This window comes from Lissotriton vulgaris, chromosome 9 (genome assembly GCF_964263255.1).
Source record: "Lissotriton vulgaris chromosome 9, aLisVul1.2, whole genome shotgun sequence".
Classification (NCBI taxonomy): Eukaryota; Metazoa; Chordata; class Amphibia; order Caudata; family Salamandridae; genus Lissotriton; species Lissotriton vulgaris.
The window spans coordinates 950312628-950326756 of NC_141697.1; positions in this window are offsets into that span (position 1 = coordinate 950312628).

Genomic DNA, 14129 nt, shown 5'->3' on the forward strand with positions numbered 1-14129 from the left:
ATTGGTCAAAGTGCTAAAAGAATCATTTTATAGGGCCAAAACGAATCCATGTTTTACTCCTAACATTAATGAATGACTTGCAGTGATAATAAGGTTTCTTCCCAGTTCATGCTGCAGGTTTTGCCACAAATGTGATTGGTGAAAAAATGTACTTTTACGCAGCTCTATCTATCTGTATGCCAATCTGTTAGCATCAAGACTTCCATGTCTAGAGAATGGTCCATCTTGGGACATGATACCATGCCCAAACTGCCCATAGGTAAAAAAAAACGAAGATATCCAGATAAAAACGTACAAAATCCAGCCCTGTCAAAAAAGTAGACTTCCGTGCAAAATTGATATTCTGTTGAGGTGGCAAAACCTAGCCTATAATATGGCATTGGTGCCCTGTCGTGCATGTGAAGTGACAGGGTGGTGTGCCTAATTCGCCTGCTGTTCTAGGGTGAAGTATGAACATATCTTGATATGGATGTTTTGTTGAGGCCATCTATACAGATGGGGTGCTGTGTTGTGCAAATGACAGCTCCAGGGTGTGTTTCTAATGCTCATTTAAGCTGGAAAGATGACTCAGCGAGTTACTGCCTGCCATTCCCATCTGTAGTGATTTGAAATTCACAAGTTCAAATCCTGGCAATGGAGACCCAGCTTTCCATAGCGAGTATGTTGAGAAACATTCTAGTGGGTAAGAGTTACAGCTGTTCCTTACAGTGCTTAGAAAATGGCAGATGGGAGCTATAAATCACGTTATAAAAAAGTTATTAGTATTATTAGTCGAGGGGAAAGTGTAACTATATGTTGATGTTGGCGATACAAGACTTTGACAACTTTATGGCATTTGTGGTGTTTTGTGCATGTGCTGGTGCCAGGCATGGTGCCTTCGTAATGTGTTTTGATATAAAAGTTCTGGCATTTATTAGTTACTGGAGTGGAGGTGAACTCAAAAAATATTATCACTTTTTATTTACATATTTTTATAGTATTTTGAGACATAATAGCAGTATACATTCATATTCGTGACCACAGCACACAGCAAATTATCTATATATACATATTTATACTATATACACACAAAAGAGGACCCCCATGAATCATGAACACAACCACGCAAACTCAGTCAGTCAGAACCATTCAAACATTCCATCTGCACAAACAGTTACAACACAATCACAAACCCAATACACACAAGGCTCAAAAGGTATATGGTAAATAACAATCAATTTCAATCAATAATACAAAAATATAAGAAAAAGCAAAAAGAGGCGCCAACGCGCGTTTCGGAAAAGGAACCTTTGGCTTCCTCGGTGACGGACCGCTTTCACTGTGTACAGCATTGAAATTAATTAGCTCGATAGCGGACGGGCACCTCATCGTCCTGACCCTGTGGATATTGTTCGGTGGGACGCCAGAGCCGACCTTGAGGGCTCCCCTATTGTGTATCTACACTTGCCCTGCTCTATCTTCATTGGGGCCGTGCGCTCTCAAAACCTGGGAGTGTTTTATGTACACTTTATAACAAACATCCGAACGTTCAAGACCTGTGGCTCGTGACCTGTGCCCTTTGTCTATTCATTTGGATTCTAATTCAGGTTACTCCTTTATCCTTGGAGTGTACCCCCTCATAACCAATTACTTGGATTTTGGACCGGGTATCCTAATATCCAGAACAAGAAACCCCTATATGGAACCCATGATTTATTTTGCGCCCTGACGAAGGAGTTTAGGATCATTAAGTTCCTTTTCCGAAACGCGCGTCTGCGCCTCTTTTTGCTTTTTCTTATATTTTTGTATTATTGATTGAAATTGATTGTTATTTACCATATACCTTTTGAACCTTGTGTGTATTGGGTTTGTGATTGTGTTGTAACTGTTTGTGCAGATGGAATGTTTGAATGGTTCTGACTGACTGAGTTTGCGTGGTTGTGTTCATGATTCATGGGGTTCCTCTTTTGTGTGTATATAGTATAAATATGTATATATAGATAATTTGCTGTGTACTGTGGTCACGAATATGAATGTATACTGCTATTATGTCTCAAAATACTATAAAAATATGTAAATAAAAAGTGATAATATTTTTTGAATAACTTTTGCTTGTGGGACAATGTTTCTTAATATATGTATCTAGGATGCACCACCTAGTCGTGAATATTACTAAGTGAGTGGACTTGTACTTGCTTTTGTCCATTTTCCCTGCCCCCCCCCTCACTTTATCAGTTTTTCAGGGACCCTCTGTTGTTACTACCGAGTGCCAATCAGTGACACCTCATCACAATGGGGAGAGGATATGGTCTCAATCAATCAATCAATCAATCATGGCATTTGTAAAGCGCACTACTTACCCGTGAGGGTCTCAAGGCACTGGGGGGTGGGGAATGCTGCTACTGCTCGAAAAGCCAGGTCTTGAGGAATCTTCTGAAGGTCAGCAGCTCTTGGGTCTGCCTTAGGTGGGTGGGGAGGGTGTTCCAGGTCTTGGCGGCGAGTTGGGAGAATGACTTGCCACCTGAGGTTACTCTTAGGATGCGGGGGATGGTGGCGAGGGTGAGGTCGGCGGAGGGGAGCTGACAGGTGGTGGTGTAGAAGCTGAGTCGGCTGTTGAGGTACGCTGGTCCGGTGTTGTGGAGTGCCTTGTGTGCGTGGGTGAGGAGCTTGAAGGTTATCCTCTTGCTGACTGGGAGCCAGTGCAGGTTTCTCAGGTGGGATGTGACGTGCAGAAGCGTTGGATTTGTTTCAGGAGTTTGGCCGAGGCTCCTGCGTAGAGGGTGTTTCCGTAGTCCATCCTGCTGCTGACGAGGGCCTGGGTGACCGTTCTTCTCATTTTGGTGGGGATCCACTTGTAGATCTTGCGGAGCATGGGAAGGGTGTTGAAGCAGAAGGACGAGACGGCGTTGACCTGCTTGGTCATGGAGATGGTGGAGTTGAGGATGACCCACAGGTTGCGTGCGTGGTCGGTGGGTGTTGGAGCTGTTCCCAGTGCGGTCATCCACCAGGAGTCGTTCCAGGCTGAGGGGGTGGATCCGAGGATGAGGACCTCCGTCTTGTCCGAGTTCAGCTTCAGTCGGCTGTTCCTCATCCATTTGGCGACGGCCTTCATTCCTTCGTGGAGGTTGGTTTTGGCGGTGTGGGGGTCCTTGGTGAGGGAGAGAATCAGCTGGGTGTCGTCGGCGTAGGAGATGATGTTGAGGTCGTGCAGTTGGACGACGTGGGTGAGCGGTGCCATGTAGATGTTGAACAGCGGTGGACTGAGAGATGAGCCCTGGGGTAGGCCGCAGATGATCTCGGTGGCTTTGGAGTGGAAGGGGGGAGGCGGACGCTCTGTGTTCTACCGGAGAGGAAGGAGGTGGTCCAATCCAGGGCCTTGTCTTGGATCCCGGCGTTGTGGAGTCGTGTTCGTAGTGTGCGGGGGCAGACTGTGTTGAAGGCGGCTGACAGGTCTAGGAGGATGAGGGCCACGGTTTCTCCGTTGTCTTGCAGGGTCCTGATGTCATCGGTCGTGGCGATGAGGGCAGTCTCGGTACTGTGGTTGCTGCGGAACCTGGATTGGGATGGGTCCAGAATGCTGTTCTCCTTGAGGTAGCGGGTCAGTTGTTTGTTGACGGTCTTTTTGATTACCTTCGCCGGGAACGGGAGCAGGTAGATGGGCCGGACGTTCTTGAGGTCCTTGGGGTCCGCCTTGAGTTTCTTGAGTAAGGCGTTGATCTCAGTGTGCTTCCAGCTTTCCGGGGAGGTTGCTGTCTCGAAGGAGATGTTGATGGCTTTCCGGAAGTGGGGTGCGATGGTGGTGCTGGCTTTGTTGAAGATGTGGTGTGGGCATGGGTCTGACAGAGATCTGGAGTGGATGGTGTTCATGATCTTGATGGTGTCCTCGTTGTTGATGTTGGTCTCACAGCTAGACTGCTGACTTTGGAGCCGGGAAACCAAGGTTTGAGCCTCAGGATCGACTCCACATCCTGTGATCCTGGGGAAATTACTTAATCTCCCTGTGCCTACCAAAAAAATGAATGTGTCCTCGTGTAATGTAACTGGTGCTCACGTAAAGAGCTCCAATACCTTTGGGTCGAGTTCGTGCTATATGAATCTACAAAAAAAATAAAAATCACAGAGTGGGGTGGGGTCAGCAGTCTTACTGACCCATCCCACTCTGTGACAAGGTAGGGACTGCTGCCTTCCCTCTTTGGTTGACTTTAGGAAAGGCAGCAGTCCCAACCCTCCTGGGACCTCCGAGGCTTCCCTCTCGGAGAGCTGAAGTTCAGGTAAGTTTTATGTCTTTTTTTGTTTAGTGCATGCGTGTGTTTATGTATGAATGTATATATTTCTGTTAATACTATGAATAGGTGTGTGTGCGTATATAAACCCATGGGTGCGAGTGAGGGGTGGGTGTGAGTGAGGTGTATATGTGCATGTGTGGCCCCCTCCCTGGTAAAATATCCCGTCGCCACTGCCAGGATGGAGATGGAACTAAGGTAAAGGTAGTACTTGTAAACTTCCTGACTTTTAACGTGTTGTGGTGCAGCAATAATTGCCCCTCTGTCAAGCTTAACTCCTTTGTAACTTTAGGTATTTCGGGACATTTTATTGGGCTTTGTAGAGGTATTGGTCTCTTATGTTTGAGGTGTCTTATGAACAATATATGGCCTGTGATTGTGAAGAGGGTATGGTGGCAGCACTCAGATCTTGAAGCCCTCCTTCCCTCTCATATTTTATGCGGAGGTGGGGTGAAGGACAATTGCCAGCTGAGGTGCAAAGGGAACTGCAAGCATTTCCCATCAGTGCTGAGGTCAATAAGTGCATTGTGTAAGTTTATTTTGTGAGATTGCCTCAATACGCCATGTGTGTGCTCGAGCATGTCCCATGGGAGGGGGCTTACTATGCTTTCTCCATACTAGCTGGAGTCAGGAATATTTGTTGCTTGTCTTCTACTACTAGGATAATTTATGTTAATTCAGCTGTTGTAATTATTGCTATTCTCTGCATTATTATCTGTGGTTATTTAGTGCACATGTCAGGAGGTGCTTGTGTGGTTTCCCTCTTCCAAGACACAAAGCTCTGCCTAATTGGTCTGTTCTCTCTTTGTAAAGACAACTTGAAGTCACTGGAGAAACCACTTCTGCTCACTGAGGAACAACAGTGGGTTGGGATCCATATTAGCAAGACTGTATTGGAGGCCACGCCCGTTCCCAAACCCAACCTCACAACATGTAGCCCTCTCCGTGTTTCCCAACCTTGGAGCATAAACTGGGGGCCACTCTAACTTATCAGCTCAAATAAGAGTACCTGGACTCAAATTATGCCTAAGCTGATAAAATACTTCTTTGTATTGCTTTCAAAGAAGATTTGTTGGTTCCTAATATCTTGTTAAGGCCCGAATTATGAGTTGTGGTATTTTGCATGGTGGGGCAATAACTCTGGGTGAAATCCCTCAATTCAAATTACAAGTCTCACTAGGGGTGACGTTATTGGGTCTGTAAAGTCCAGACCTGATAGTTCTGGTACCAGAGACACCAGGCCTTTCTTTGGTGATGGAAGAGCAGGGGCTGCGGCATCAGTACAGCCTGGTCCCCACCCACCCCTGTAGCAGCCCGGCGGAATTAAACAATGCTCCACCCCAGGAAGTACAACACTGTACTTGCCACTGGCCCCACTACGATCACTTTATGCCTGCTCAGACAGGAGTAAATGGAGTGTTTTTTTGCCAGAACTGATAAAAACATCTTGGTAAGGAACCTGTGGCCCGATGTACGATCCTTCCATTTTGCAGAATTGCGTTGTTTGAACTTTGCGACCTGCAAAATGGAATGTACAACAGTGTCTCGGACACTGTTTGTAATGCCCATAGGGGTCGCAGACGACCTGCCTCATTAATATTCATGACCCAGGTCGCAATTTGAGACCGCATTGGGAATGGCCAGCACTCACAGGGATGGTTACCTGCTGTGGTCAGCTGACCACCATGTCTGTGACTGCTTTTTAAATATAGCAGTTTCTTTTTTTTAAATGTAGCCCGTTTTACTTAAAAGAAAAGGGGTTGCATTTGAAAAAAGAAAAATGGAACGTCTCTGTTTTATTTTTTAAGAGTAGGCTTTGGTCCGGGAGCACTTCCTGCTCTTAAAAAATATTTTCGCTGCCAGTCACAAAGGGGAAGGGGTCCCATGGTAACCCCTTCGTGTTTGTGAGTGGCGTACCATCTTTTTGAAATAGGTGTTAACCTGCGAGTGTTTTGCGACAGCTATTGCGGTTCCAAAACAATCGTACATAGAAGTGCGACTTGCTACTAGGAAGGGATGCCCTTGGCACGCTCCTTCCTAATAGCGAGTCTCAACCCCTATTTTGCGAGTCGGAAATAAGTTACCGACATGCAAAATAGCGTTTTTACATTGCACAGACGCACTTTGGGGTCGCAAACTGGCCGATTGCCCGTTTGCGACCGCAAAACACTGTCGTACATCTGGCCCCTGGCATTTCCAGGTTCAAGCAGTTATACCCTATTCCGCAGAAAATACTCAGAATAACCAGAATTTGCTGGGAGGATTCCAGCCAAAATAAACAATTCCAGCTGCTGGTATCCATGCACCAACTTTCAGCCATCTCTTAATTTGGTGTGTGTGAAATTTACGAAATTTGCTTTTGAGTAATCATGGAAAGTTGCAGAAAAAATATCTGAAATTATGTGTAATGACACAAAATGCAAATCTGTCAGTTTGTGCTATAGTTTTGTGTGAAATGTGTCTGTGCATCAAATTTTTGCACAAGGACACATTTATACATGAGCTTTGTGGACTACAGTCTCAACTTTCTGTCGTTCCCGTGCGTATTTGTTAAATGTTTACCGCAAACTGCGCATTCGCTGTAAATTTTGGCACAAATGCATAATTACGTAAAGTGGCATAATGGCGCAAATTCGGGAATTTCATAGAACAAGTGTAACGCAAAATTACGGGAATTATGCCAGCATAATTTACATTTACATGCCCAGGCCTACTCATGAGGGCTTACGTAAAAGGTTCTACTTTATCGCTTTCATATTTAAAAGTCTTACTCTTCGGCAAGCTCTGCTATTTCCAGCTATTATACTGTTATATGCACTTACAGAATGTATACTTGAGGCATACATTTAAGGATGAAAATGTGAATCTCTTTCCTTTTGGTCACAATATAAGTCCATTAAAATCGTGATGGTTTTCATCATACTCATTGAACGTATAAGATATTGCTAACATGTTTCCATTAGTAGTACATACAAGAATGAGTGTGAGAATCTTAATTGCTTCTTTTTTTCTCTCAAGAATCGGAAGGACACTTTAGTTGTATTATAATAAAAATACATTTATTGTTTTTTGATTAATTAAAAGCATCACAAAAATACACTTTAATAAAACATTTTTGGTTAATTTAGCCTTTTCAGTTAGCACTATTTTAAAATTCTAATATATTATAAAAATGCAAAAAGTTAGAGTGGAGCAAAGTTACCAATATGTAAATTTTTATCTGAGCCTCCGAAGTCTGTGACCAGATTACAGTTCAACAAGGTTTAAGTTTAATGTTGTTTATGTGCTCGCACTGGGAGCCGCCGGGCCTTGCTTGGATGCTACTAATTTCAAGAACTTCACTAACTTCCCATTTAGCTGCGGGTCACTTGGGTTAAAGCAGGCAAGCACCGCTTTTTCCCCGGGTATATTTGCCTCGTTCATTAAAGTGGCTTTTTAGGAGAACTAACCTTTCCTCTTTTAGCTTAATGCAGGAGCAGATTAAATGTTCGCTGCCTTTATTTCCAAATCTGCATAGCCTGCAAAGTTTTCCGCAATTCTCTCTCAGCCATGGTGGAAGATGTGGTATGGCTGGAAGGATTCCTAACCTATCCTTAGGTTGTATTAAAAACATATATTGCTCACTGTTTAATAAGGTACATTTGTATGCCCTCCAGAAAACTGTGGGACGTACCCACACCCATGTAACAATGCAAATATAGCGTTTGCAACCTGAACAGTACATTAGAGTAAACTTGGAGGAGTCACTAAGCCTTTATTTGAAACAATACTAGGTATGTATGCATGTATGTATGTAGAAGGATGTGTGTAGTGTGGACGTTGCTGGGATGCAGTGTTTAAAATGAAGCAGGTTGTATGTGGCTCCTATCATGCTAGGTGGCAGTGCTAGCTGAAGGGTTGTATAATCTATGTCCTTCTAATTTGAAGGAGGCCTGATGTTGATTGGTGTTTTGAGTTGTGGTGTTGTGCTGTCCGCTGGAGGCCTGATATTCAGGTGTGTCATTTCCGATGGCCTTGCAAGTGATGCACTGAATCACCAAGAGCTCTGCTTATACTTCATATATATTTTTTCAAGTATCAATAATACGAACAACAAAGTTAGTTCTAGATTTTTGATGTACAATTACTGAAACCCTATGCTTGGAAACATGTCACTGCATATAAACTCTACCAAGGGTTTCTACATATTGTGTTATATTTTTTGATTGATCAGGTCTGTGACCACGAAATTGAGTTAACATGCCCTTCCTACTCTACTCTTAAACATGGCTTTCTTGGTCTTGGATCAAATTTGGTTTATGAGACCCAAGGCAATGCTTCTTGGCTCAAATCAGTGCAAACAACATTGCTAATTTGCACCTAATTGGTGACATGGATACTTAAACGGATGGCATGGTGAAAAAGTCTTCCATTGCACCAGCACCCCTACAAGTACAATCTCTCCAACATCATGGGTGTGGTGGGTCGAGATGGTGGGACAAGCACAGGAAACAAAATGTAACTGAATCACATAATGTGAAGACATTTCTGTTTTATTTGTCATTCTTACAAATAACCCTGATTCTCACAGGTTTGAATTCAAAGGGTTTCCAAACATACATACATGGAAGCAAGGTACATTAAAAAGTAAAAGATGGGCTCCATTATTGTGCATGTACTTCAGACTTTGAAATACATTTGTACTGAATTAGGGTCTCTTTTGTTAGCGCATGGCCAGACCACACACCATCAGCCCAATATGGCAACGGTACATATGCACTATGCAGAGGGTAGTTCTCCACACACATACCAAACACCAAGGAAATGGAAAGAAAATGTAAGATGCCAACTAGAATTGTAAAGATTAGACAGGATCACACATAGCGAGCTCTGTATCTGCAACAACTAACAATTCCACAAACATACAAGTTGCGTATCAGAATAGAGCAGCTGACACTTTCGCTGTTATTGTTTGAATTACTACATTGCAGGTGACTTAGTGGCATTTATGACAATGAGTGACAGTGCCCACGCACACACACAAAAATTGCCACGCCACTCTATCACATACAACTGTCAACAATAAGCATTGACAAAGCCAAGAGGTCTCGCCTATGTGAGAGCTATCGGCTTTGCTAGTGTCTTTTAGCCATGTTGTGCAGCAGTTTGGCTGCTCTTCAACATGGCTAAAAGTTTGTGGTGTGGCATAGAGTGTAGGGGCGTAGAGGAGAGTGTAGTAGAGGGGTGTAGAGTAAAGTAGCATGGAGAGGAATGCCATACAGTAGAGTGGAGAGGCATAGAGTTGAGTTGTATAAGGTGGATTGGCATAGAGTAAAGTGGCATAGACTGGAGTGGCGTAGGATGGAGTGGCATAGAGTGGAGTGGTGTAGACTTGAGTGGCATAGAGTATAGTGGTATGGAGTAGAGTGGAGAATAGTGGTGTAGTGTAAAGTGACATAGAGTGGCGTAGACTGACATATTAGTTGATGGCGATAGCTATCTAGTATTTAAATTAATTTTGCTTTATTATCGTTTATTCCGGGGTTTTAGTAAAGCCGGTATACCAACTTGCTTTAGCCTCAGAACACCCGGAGGATAAGAGTGGAATAACTGAAAATAAAAGAGGAGGAACAGTCAGTCAGTCAATCAGTTAGCGGAGCGAAATGTTAGCTGCCCATAACAATCATTCAACATTGCTGAGGTACAGTGATAAAGCCTTCGAAGAGTGAAAGTCAGAAGTAGTCTAAAATAGAGAAGGAAAGTTCTGGTCAGATGGAGTGACAGACAGAGCAGGCTGACTGAGGTTTGTTAAAATGGCACTTGAGGCTCCAGGTGCTACGCCCACAGAGCAATCAGTCTTCCAGGAACCTGACACAGGTGTGCAGGAAGTCATACAAATTGAAGACGAGGATCAAGCGGAGGACTGGGAGGCATCTGAAAATCACAATTGGCTTGTCCTAAAAACACAATAAGTCAGTGCTTTAAATGAGCCGGTACTGTCCAGTACTGGGTACCGGCACTTTTCTATTTTGATTGGGAGAGTACCTGCACTTCTCAAGAAAATCGTAACACTTTTAATTGGAGAGTATGGGCTCTTTTCAGAAACAAGCAGGTACTCTAGTACAGAGTTTAGGAAAAAGAGAGTATGTTTTCCAGTTTTGTAAACGTATTGTTTTAAGGTTGAATGCTGTAATCATTGATTCAGATTGCCACTCAAATTATGAGGTCACTCCAGTTTTAGAAAAAATTGAATTTTATTGGTGCAGAATTGAACATTGACAGCCGACACGTGTTTCGCCCTCGTGACGATTTGCGCCAGGGCTTTCTCAAGGCTGTAAAGATAAAAATTGTGTATTTAAGTTCAATTCTGCACCAATAAAATTCTATTTTTTCTAAAACTGGAGCGACCTCATCATTTGAGTGGCAATCTGAATCAATGATTACAGGATTCAACCTTAAAAGAATACGTATACAAAACTGGAAAACATACTCTCTTTCTCCTAAAAACTCTAAAAGGTCCAGAGTTTTGAGTATGTTTCCTCCGTCTTCATAAAAAAACTTTTGTGAAAACAGATATAGCCCTGGAATCCTTGGACCTTCTATCCTTAGCTGTTATGAACTCTAGTACAGAGTACCTGCACCACTATGTTTCCATTTCAAGCACTGCGATACGTAATATCATTGTCCTTCTTAAATTTACATTCAGCATCTCTTACCTTTACCCATGATATGAAAGGTCTAAACATGGGCGGGGCAGTCAGGCTAACCCTTTGGACTCATGGCTGGACTGGGAACCAAAGGCAGCCCTGGCAAAAATGTTCAACTAACCCAGCCTAAAATGTTCAATCTGCCCCGCTCCGCTCCCTTGCTGTCTCTTTCTCTCCTGTCTCTTTCTTTCCGTTCTCTCTCGCTCTCTCTCTGTCTCTCTCCCTCTCTCTTTCTCTAACTCTCTCGTTCGCACTTTAATTTTACCACCTATGTGCATTTCTGCCATATAATGTAGGGAAGTGGCAGACAGAAGGGATGGCTGCCTACCTTCAAAAACCAGACTCCAGTGGCTTCAGACCACTAGGAAAAGGCAAAATGGAGTAAATTGACATTCTGGCTCAGTCAATGCCCATTCAGAGGGCAGCCAGGATGGGCGCACCACATATGCACCACATCCTGTTGGAGCACATTAAGGGCCAGATTAACCAATTTCTCATGCAGTGCTGTGCAGCAGCCGCAAATGCTGCACGGCATGAGAAGAGGAGAGCACCAATTCACGGAAATATGGCACTCACCTCCCCTCTCCTTGACACACCAGCACTGAAATTAGCTGCCGAGCGAAATGGACAATCCTTTGCACCATAGTGCAAGCGCGTCTCCCTGAGTAAAACATAGGCTTTGTACTGGAAGGATACACTTTCAGTACAAAATACTATCATTAGACTAATTTTAAACATTTTCCCACTTTGTATGTGTGCTGCACAGTGCAGCACGCATGCAAAGTTGGAAAATAAAGGAGAGAAAAAGCATTTCTCCTTCATAGCACCTGGTTGCAGGTTGCACTAATATTTTCTGAAGCTAAACCCTGTCTATTTAGTAAATTAGGTTTAGCATCAGAAAGCTTGGGTGGTTGCACGGGAACGTCCATGTACCACCTACGGTATGTCCCCTTGGCACTAAGTAATGCAAAACAACGCATATCGCGTTACTTTCACATTATTTCCAGCGCTAAATAAGTTTAGCGCTGGAAAGAAAATTGAACATAAAGATTTTGCGCCGATTTGTGGCAATTTTATGACGCAAACCCAGCGTAAAATCTTAGTAAATCTGGCCCTAAGCACGTTCCACCAGGGTCACTTTACTTGTGCCTCTGCGTCGGTCATACAAACATGTATGGGTCAGCAGGAATCTCTCATTTGCACGTGGGCATGCCCCCATGCAAATGAGGGATTCCAGGCTGGCCCTTCATAAGTGTAGGCTCCTGTGCACGCAGGGAAAAAGTCTCGCAGGAGTATCTTCAATGACTCCACCAGATATACCGGATTAAGGGGAAGTAAATGTTGATTCAGAAACCCGTTTGAGGATAAACATGTAGAAAAAGAACTGAAACCGTTGGCAGCATGGAAAACCGAGGAAGTATCTTCCATTAAGGACCTGATTGTACGTTAACCCTATTTCTGTGAGTTTTAAATGTGCAGAAGTGAAGGAATGTCAGGAAAATCGAATTACCAGACTTTTATTTTATTCCCAACTATAAAAATGCCTCTCTTTTATTACCATCAGATGTAGTGATAACAAAAGTTGACCCACTAACAATACAGTTTCCCAGATAATTTTCTGATATCTCTCTAGTGCATTTTTTGCTTACAGACGAAAGTAGCAGAATTGCAGTCAGAAACCTTTTTTTCCCACAGTCATTCCAGCGATGCAGTGGAATACTGGAAGATGACCCGGTAACAGTACACATTTCCTGGTAATTTTCTGAGATCTCTCTGGCACGTATTTTTCTTACACAGTAAAGTACTTGAAATGCAATGAGAAACCTTCCTTCCTCATGTCATTTCCCAGATTATTAGCTCGAAAACTAGACACATCCTCAATAATTGCTGGTGGAGGTATTACCAACGTATCCCTTTCTGCAGCATTTACTCGCCCAGTCCAAAATTGGATCAATCTTCTATCACATTAAATAAAAAAGAGAAACTTGTGAATAGACGTTAAGAACCAGTCTTACGTATATGCTTCATTATGGTGGTACTTTAATATAGCTTTAGATCTTAAGTCCTTGCTTGACTCCCTCAGACCGTCATTCACCCCAGAGAGGCCAAAGAGTGAATGTGTGGCTCCATTTGCTCCAGTTATCGAGCTCCCAGTAAAATAAGTGGGGGGACGCCGTCCACCCGCGGGGTACCCCGACTCGAGCCCTGGATGTACCCAAAGGGTCCCTCTTCTGCGGGTCTGAGCTGTACGATCGCTACAGCTCCATTCACGAGGGTCTATTTCTTTCCCTTGGCAGTTTGTCTGTTGTGCTTGGCAGACAAGAAGCTCTACATAATGCTGGGAGCCAAGAATGGCAGGCAATTAGGTAAAAAACCATAAAGAATGTACTTATAGAAATAAGCCGAAAATCTAAATGCATACCTGCTGACGACACTCTTCCAACTGAACCGCAGAAAAAACATCCGTCCATCGGGTACAACTTAACAAAAGTATTGCGAGATCCCAAGTCAATTCTATGTCTAAACCCAACGCTGCATTTCAAGAGCAAACCCAGTCTGTCAGAGTGATTGGAATTAGCAGTGCCATGAACTCAGAAAAAAACGTTCCACTACTAAGCCACCCCACCAGCTTTCAGCAGTGCAAAAAAGGAAAAATAAAATGATATTAACACAATATTATCATTTTATTTTTCCCTGCTGAGGCAGTTTTGCGGGGCAGGTCTAGGCTGCTCATAGAGCAGGGGGAGGAGTGATTGGTGCACTTTCTAGGCTTGGAAAGCCGTCTTCTGCCGGCCAAACATCATGCACACTTTGCATGTTCTCCACCAGGCTATATAACAGCCTGGTGGAGAACATGCACAGGCTCATAGTCCCCGTCTGAGCGCCGAACCACGGCACTCACACCAATCATGATGCTGCTGTCATGGTGACAGCAGCGTCGTGATTGGCTTAGTGGTGGAGCCTGTGTGCTTCCTGCTTCCATTCCATGAACCGTTGGAAGGGAAGCGGAGGAAAGACGCGGCCGGCCAAAGAGGTGATTGTTTTTTCCCCACACACCCCTCACTCGCCCCACCACTGCTTTCAAGTGCAAACAGAACTTACAACAAGGGTTCTACTGTCTGCTACACACAGAGCCCAGGAGTTTCAGAGCATTATTAAGGATGTAAAGCTCCATGCTACG